This window comes from Ictalurus furcatus, chromosome 7, assembly GCF_023375685.1.
Source record: "Ictalurus furcatus strain D&B chromosome 7, Billie_1.0, whole genome shotgun sequence".
In the NCBI taxonomy this organism is placed as follows: Eukaryota; Metazoa; Chordata; class Actinopteri; order Siluriformes; family Ictaluridae; genus Ictalurus; species Ictalurus furcatus.
In genome coordinates this window covers 2,557,529-2,565,202 of record NC_071261.1, presented here as the reverse complement: position 1 = coordinate 2,565,202, position 7,674 = coordinate 2,557,529, and the positions used below count along the sequence as shown (strand labels likewise).

At 36.1% G+C, this 7,674-nt stretch overlaps 1 long non-coding RNA gene across 3 annotated transcripts; it reads left to right on the top strand.

Annotated features, from left to right (window-relative positions):
- Window positions 1-211: 211 nt before the first annotated feature.
- On the top strand, window positions 212-6,455 carry LOC128609481 (uncharacterized). 3 transcript variants are annotated; one of them, XR_008386234.1, is made up of 4 exons: window positions 212-729; window positions 877-961; window positions 1,392-2,637; window positions 3,040-6,455. It is a non-coding gene; the product is annotated as an uncharacterized LOC128609481 (long non-coding RNA). The 3 variants fall into 3 exon arrangements; XR_008386233.1 differs by having other exon boundaries at window positions 877-2,637; XR_008386232.1 differs by lacking the exon at window positions 212-729 and having other exon boundaries at window positions 748-961.
- Window positions 6,456-7,674: the final 1,219 nt, after the last annotated feature.

Genomic DNA, 7,674 nt, shown 5'->3' with positions numbered 1-7,674 from the left:
TCTTTATCTTTACACATAGTTATACATCTGTTATGTAGTTTAATTAAATTAAATCATTAAACAGCGCTTCAGCTATACGGTTTAAAGAGAAGACAGTTAACTAGTGGTTAGCCCTAAGATTAAATCTAGTGAAAATTATTTAAGCTGTGATGTAGAGAGTAGATATTTCTTTTGAGTAAAATCTAACATGTTAAAGTTCAAGGCTCAAGGTTTACTTCTTCCTGTGGACCTTTTTGTTTTTATTTTTACACCCATTTCCACACAAAAATGTTAGCTTTCTAGCTAACATGCTACCGAACAGATTAGTTTAGCACAGCATGAATTTTAGCTAACATGAGCTTAAAATGGACATTTCATCTTTATATCACAGCATTTTGCCTGAAGTTGTAAATAGCTGTTTTTTTGTATGCTTTTTACATATTAACACTAGCTTGCTGCTAGCTGAAATTCAGTCGGTTAGTTACACAAGATGGCGATGTCTGTCTTACCTCAGGGGCTACAAGCGCGTTACTGCTGCTGCTTTCTGAGAGAAGTGTTTTATGTGACTGTGAAGTTGTTTGTCATCAGAATGATCGTTTTAACTGTTTAACAGAGAAGGTTTTCTTATAAAATACATTAAATCAGCTCTTCACTTTATTGCTGTGTGCCTCAGTGTGTTAATTCTGAGGGGTATAATTCAGAAAAAAACTGTTTTTCCATGTGTTTCCAGTACTACACACATCACTAGAGGTGAGGATCATAAAAAAAAAATACCAAAAATACCTTTCCACAGTCTTTGAGCTCTTGTTTGAATATTAACCATTGAGATTGAAAGTTTACTGTTTTCTGATATGTATGACTTTTATGAATGAGGTGGACATTCACCCTACTCCACAGGATAACCAGACATTCAATGGCCTAGATGGCAGTGGAGTTTTCACAGAGATGGACTCGTTCCTGGTGTCCACCCCGTGCGTTCTGTGTGAGTACTTTGTGCTATTTTTGTGAATATTCATAGGTCAGATGCATGACAACTTGTCACAAAGATGTATTCTGTTTTTGATAAATAGTTTGTTCATATTTCAGCTCAATGTTTGTTCATATTGCAGCCCTTACCACCAAATCTCTCAGAGAGTTAGAGGATCTGAATGTGTCACAGGTCTGAATTTGGTGTCGCAGGAAGCTATTTTTTTCTAATCTCTATACTTTAAAATTATACTTTTTTTTTAACCTTTACAACGTTTACAAATATCGCTGATACTACTTTAGATAAAACAATCGTAATGTTGCGCTGTCGCTAAGTTTTCATCAGATCTTACAAACATCCATGACTAGCTTGTAGGGCGCTAGCATCACCTTGCCGCTAGCCTGGTTTACATTTCACATTTATCTCATTTACTGCTGTTTTAAAGGTGAATATGTCGGTTGTTTATCCGCTTTTGAGTGTGGATGAGGATTCGCTCGATTTGCATATGGTACTGTTGGAATTGGAGGCCGTGGAGAAACAGATCCGCGGCCTACTCGACAAGCAGGCCAGGTTGCACAAGCGAAGAACCGCACTGGAAACAGCTTGTACTACCACATACAAATCCAAGATAAGCACACACTCCCAGCCCCTCTATGCCGTGTGTTTCTCTGTGCATGGACTGTGCACCCAAGACATATCCAGCCCAGGTCTTTGTCACGCCAGCGCCGACACATCACAGACCTTGGGTGCACCAGCAGCGGAAGGTGCAGGACAGACCCCAAGTGTGTACCTCTCCCCCTCCACCACCCCCAGTCTTAGAAATTCCAACCAGGAACCGCTTCGCCCCTCTCCATCAGACCAGACCAAATGCCGTGATCGTCAGGGACTCCATTGTGCGGAACGTCTGCGTTGCTTCATCTAAGGGTAAGGTGCGCACACATTGTTTCTCTGGTGCTTGTGTCCTTGATGTCACAGGTACCAGGGATCCTGAAGAAGGACGTGAGCATTGGAGCGGTCGTGCTGCACGTGGGGGCAAACAACATCAGGCTGCGGCAGACGGAGGTTCTGAAGAGGGACTTCGCCAGCCTGATTGAGACGCTACGAAGCAGATCACCCACCATGTAGATCATCGTCTCTGGACCTCTTCCCACACACAGACGTGGAACTGAAAAGTTCAGTAGATTTCTTGCTTTGAATGACTGGTTAGTTTCTTGGTGTAATGCAGGGGTTCCCAAACTTTTCCAGGGCAAAGCCCCCAAATGGCATTAGCATTTGATCGAGGCCCCCCTTCTGCAAGATGTCTTTAAAACACATTAAAAATACAGACTTCTGAATATATCCCCCTTTTTTATGTTGATGTTTTGTCTGTTTAGCAATTCGAAAGTTAGGTATAGCAAATGTGATTTTAATATGTATTGGTACAAATAACATGTTACAGTAATGCATATAATATATAAAAATAATCATGTATTAATTTATTTTTCACACCAAATTGTTGAGGCCCCCCTGGCAGCCCCCACTTTGAAAACCACTGGTGTAATGAACACTATCTGCTGTTTGTTTATAACTGGAATCTGTTCTGGGAGCGTCCTAGGTTGTTTCGTCCTGATGGCTGGCACCCCAGCAGCCTCGGAGCGGAACTGCTGACAGACAGCATCTCCAAGGCACTACACTCCAAGTGACTGCCTACCGTAAGTACATCTTCCTACAATAACAACGTTCATCATATGCAATGTTCAATTAGTAGTCCAACACTTGTAGTGCATACTATAGAGGCTGTGTCTGTTCCCCAAGCTATACAAATACATAGAACATTTCGGAATGTTTGTTTTAGTAACCTAATTAACATAAAATTGGATCATACTGAATGCACATACAGCACCTTTAATCTGAAGCTAGGACTATTAAACATTAGATCTCTTGCATCTAATCGTTGCATCTAATTGTAAAAGATACAATTAAAGCATGTAACATACCACTGACCAACAGTTTCAGTTTAAATGGTGGGTGTAGAATGTGATTTAGCCCAAGTTTACATAAGGATGTATACGGATGTATGACTTACCTGTATCTGTTTCATTTTTGTTTTCCAGCAATTTCAGCATTGGACTCATTTCCATCTTTTTTGGCCTCTCCTTCACTTACTGTTTGGAAGTCACTGCTTGCATCTGATTCAGCAACTGTCATTCTGTATTTCTGTTTCATTGCTTACATTTTGAACCCTTAGCAATAAGTTTTTCCATTTGTGTATTCAAGTTTGTTTTTCCTTGATTTAATGTGCTTGTGTGGGAATTTGCTGTGTGACAATTATTTTTTATATGGGAGTATGCAAAGACTGCTGCTTATAAACAATATGTCATTAATTACAGTTTTTAATCAGTTAATATATAACTGCACAATGGTGGATTCTTTCACTATTGCATGAATAGGTGCACTGTGACTTAGATTATGAAGCACACATTAGATTGACAGTATTTAAATGCCATAGTAGTTGTGGGGAAAATAATTTAATGAACAAAAATGACAAGGTGTCAGATATTTTTATTAATTTTAAATACAATAGAATTATTATAGTATAAATATAAACAGGTTTAATTGTATTTCAATATAAAGGCCATGTTTTACAGAATATTGAGTAGTTTCTAAACCAATATTAAGAAAAATATTGTTCCATAGTAGCTATTAATTATTTTTATTAGTAAAACCATAGCAACCACAAGTATACATGGTTTTTGTTTTTTATTTTTACTATGGTTTATTTGCAATAAAACCACAGTAATGTCACTCTCCAAAAAAAAAAAAAAAAAAACATGGTTTCTGCATAAAGTCCATTGTCAGAGATAATTTAAGGGATGTTTTTAATGAATAACCACATACCTTAAAGTTAAATCCATAGCGTTGTCTGCCAGTGAACGTTATAAACCGGATAAAAATTTGGACGTCCTCCTAACATCCATCAGCGAGTGTTACAAAGCTGACCTAAGTGGACGTTCGCAACGTCTGGCGGACGTCCCCTGTTTGCTGGGAAGATTCTTTTTTTTTTTTTTCCTTTTTTGCCTTTTGTCAGTACATAGCAAAATCCTGTGTGTTAAATTAACACTTCTACTATAATATAGTACAGAGTAACACTGAATCATTGTTGCAGTTAATTAGATAATTAAGTGATTAAGTGATCATTGACCATTAGTGATAACACCTGCTGTTAACAAGCAGACTCACTGCAGGAAAGATGAACAAGAACAGAAAAAAGAGAAGAGACAAATGACTTACAGCCTTAGATGAAATCAACTGTAAAAAAAGAGCACATTAAATCTCTCAAGATCTCACCAGAGGATGATTAAAATTTCCAAAAACAGCATTAGCTTAGTTTTCCTTTTCTCTTATACATGTATAAAAGTTCTTATTGAGAATTAACAAATGTTTAGCTCTAGTTAATGTTTTACTGTAAATAAGTTCAGTTTGAAGTCACCATTATGGTTAGCGTTTTTTTGTTGTTGTTGTTGTTCTGCACTTGACCCTGGACTTTTATTAAATTAATTCTCTTTCAGCAATTGCAGGAATGTTTCCCTAAAAGCACTTGTGCATTGGTGAAGAAATAGATTGACGAATAAGCAATTCAGCTGAAGATGTCTGCTTTTATGACATTTAAATGCCTATAATAAAATCATGAGGTTGAGGCATTAATGATTGTTAAAAATGTTCTATTAAACAAATGCAGCTGCTGTGATAGAAAAATCACTGCAATGCATTGGCACAAGATGAACAGGGATGTTCTCTCAAAGACGGAACATCATCTTTTGTGTAAGAATTTTTAACTGAACACCGAGGTACGCTTAAGGTACGTTTACACATAAAGTGATAACACACTTATAATCAGTGACTAGACTTTGGATGAGATGAGAATCAAGCCACTTCTTGATGACTGACACCATTAATAAGCAGCCAACATCACCTAATCTCTTTTTATCTCAGCATTCTTTGCCACAACAAATGTGTTTTATAAACACACTGTTACAATGGTCAGAGGAAAACTAACATTAAAAAACAAGAGCCAAGTGCCCAACTAAAGGGAACACTAATCAACATATATGGTGACTTCAAACAAACTATTATTTTCAATATAACATCAATATTACCTAGAGTTAAACCCTTTGGTACATGTTTGAAAGAACTAAAGGTAAACTAGTAATAAGTACAGATGGTAATGCTGTTTTTGGAGTTGTTAAATCATTCTCTGATAAGAGCTTGAGAAATTTAATGTGTTCTTTTATTTGCAGGTGATGTCATCTAAGACTGTGTGGCTGTCAGTTGTAGTTACTGTATGTCTGCTCATCTCTTCTCTTTTTTCTGTTCTTGTTAATCTTTCCTTCAGTGGTTCTACTTGTTAACAGCAGGTGTCATCACTCATCGTCAATCATCACTTAATTATCTGCAACACTGCTTCAGTGTTACTTTTTACTCTCTGTAGAATAGACTTATGTAGACACAGAGAAGTGTTAATTTAACACAGGATTTTGCTGTGTAGTCTCTGACCCAGCCTAAATTTTGTCTTACTTGGCTCCAAAATAAAATCATATTTCTACCATATTTCTACCAAACCCAACATTTACCAAATAAATGCTTCTACCATATTTCTACCAAACCCAACATTTACCAAAGAAATGCTTTCATTTATAGAGCTGTCACACTATCACTCATGCACTACACACACTGTGCACACAGTAGCATCTCTCTGTTGGATCTCAAAAGAATAAATATTAAATATTAACTTTTGCATTCATTGCACATATTTTTAATCACAAAATAATGTTCTTCATTGTTATTAAAAGAAAACCTTCCCAGAAAATGATTATAGTAAAATGCAGCTTAAAGCAACTCAAAGCTGCACTATCATAGTAGTATTGCACTAATATTTGCTGTAATGATTTGTCAGTAAAAGAAAAATACTTATTTTTTCCAGCAGCCCTTTTTGGGGGGGAAAAAACCCTTGGTGTTTTAAAGTCTTTTTCCTTTCTCCACAAGATGGTGTAGTCGGTTATTTTATTGTGGGCCAAGTACTAGGACCCTGTTCACCTGCTCCATTACTTTGCACAATAATATAGATTATAACTGTTCTTCAATAATACATACATAGTACTTTTTATATGTAATGCATTGCCTTAAAAAAGATGGTACAGATTTGTGATCTTATTGCAGTGTTTCCAATCTTTGGAGCTTCAGTAATGATTATTCGATCAAGCTGATTAGTATAATTTTCAACTGATCATCAATACAATGCCTTGTTCCTCTTAATGAAGAAAATGTAAGTTGCAGTCGGGCTATAAATGCAATTTCGTAATAATGTGTGACCTGTAATATATTTGTCTCCAGCATGGAGAACAAATTCTGCTGCAATGAATAAAATGGGCTCTGGACAAGTTATTTTATAATGGGGGTGTTTGTGAAGGGATAATGTAAATACTTCATTTGCTTACACAGTTTCATGTTTAAATGACAACTATAACCATGAGATTTTTGTTTTTGTTTTCAGGTTTATGAAGCAGGATAATGATATTAAAATCATATGAGTCAAATGACATTCAACAGTTGTTTGTGAATCATTGCCATTTGCTGTTGATTTCAGTTTTGAGAAGGAGCTAAGACAATGCTAGATAAATTGTGTGGAAAGAAAAAGATTAAATTATGTATTACAGAGCAGACAGAGTAGAGTAAAGATCAGTGTTCTTCTGCTTTGGATAAATGCACCAAGCGTAAAGATCTTGAAGCATCAATGCAGGTTAGTGGTTGATGCCGATATCTAGAAAGCAGTGTGGCAGATATAACACAAATTGAATTACAGTAAATGAGACATAAAGAAAATTGGTGAAACTAAATGAAAACTTACTGTGCTTTACTGTATTTCTGTAATATTCTCTGAAGAACTTAAAAAATATTCACTTAAAAAATGTGTACAAATAAAAATAAATAGGTTTTAGTGCAGCTTCTCCTTGTGTCTTGCTGTCTGGCCCAGCCATCTAGCAGAATAAAAAAAATACAAAAAAGAAAATACAGATTAGTTAAAAACATATGTATAATTTGATTTTCCAATCACATAAATAATTATTGCGGCTTTAATTGAATTGAATTAAATTTTATTTGTGTAGCGCTTTTAACAATGGACATTGTCTCAAAGCAGCTTGGCAGAAACATATAAACACAGGATAGAGATTTTAAGTGTGTGAATGTATCCCTATTGAATGAGCTGGTAGTGATGGCGGCAAGGAAAAACTCCCTAAGATGATATGAGGAAGAAACCCTGAGACAAACCAGAATCAGAAGGGAACCCATCCTTATCTGAGTAACAACGGATAGTGTAAAAGTAAAGGAAAGTTCATAATGGTTTTATATGAAGTCTGTTTTATTGAACTAATCCACTGTTCAATAAAGGTGACTTGAGTGCAAAATTGATGTGGTAATTGCAGTACTAAGGCCATAGCAGCAAACATAGTCCCAGCAACCACAGCGATATTGTCCATGTGAATTTGAGGTCCATATGGTCCTACTGGAACATCCAGACAGTAAGGTGTTACAGTAATCTAGTCTAGAGGTGACAAAAGCATGGACTAATATTTCTGCATCATGTAGTGACATTATATTTCTTATCTTAGAAATATTTCTGAGATGAAAGAAAGCTATCCTAGTAATATTATCTACATGAGCATCAAATGAAAGACCGGGGTCAATAATCA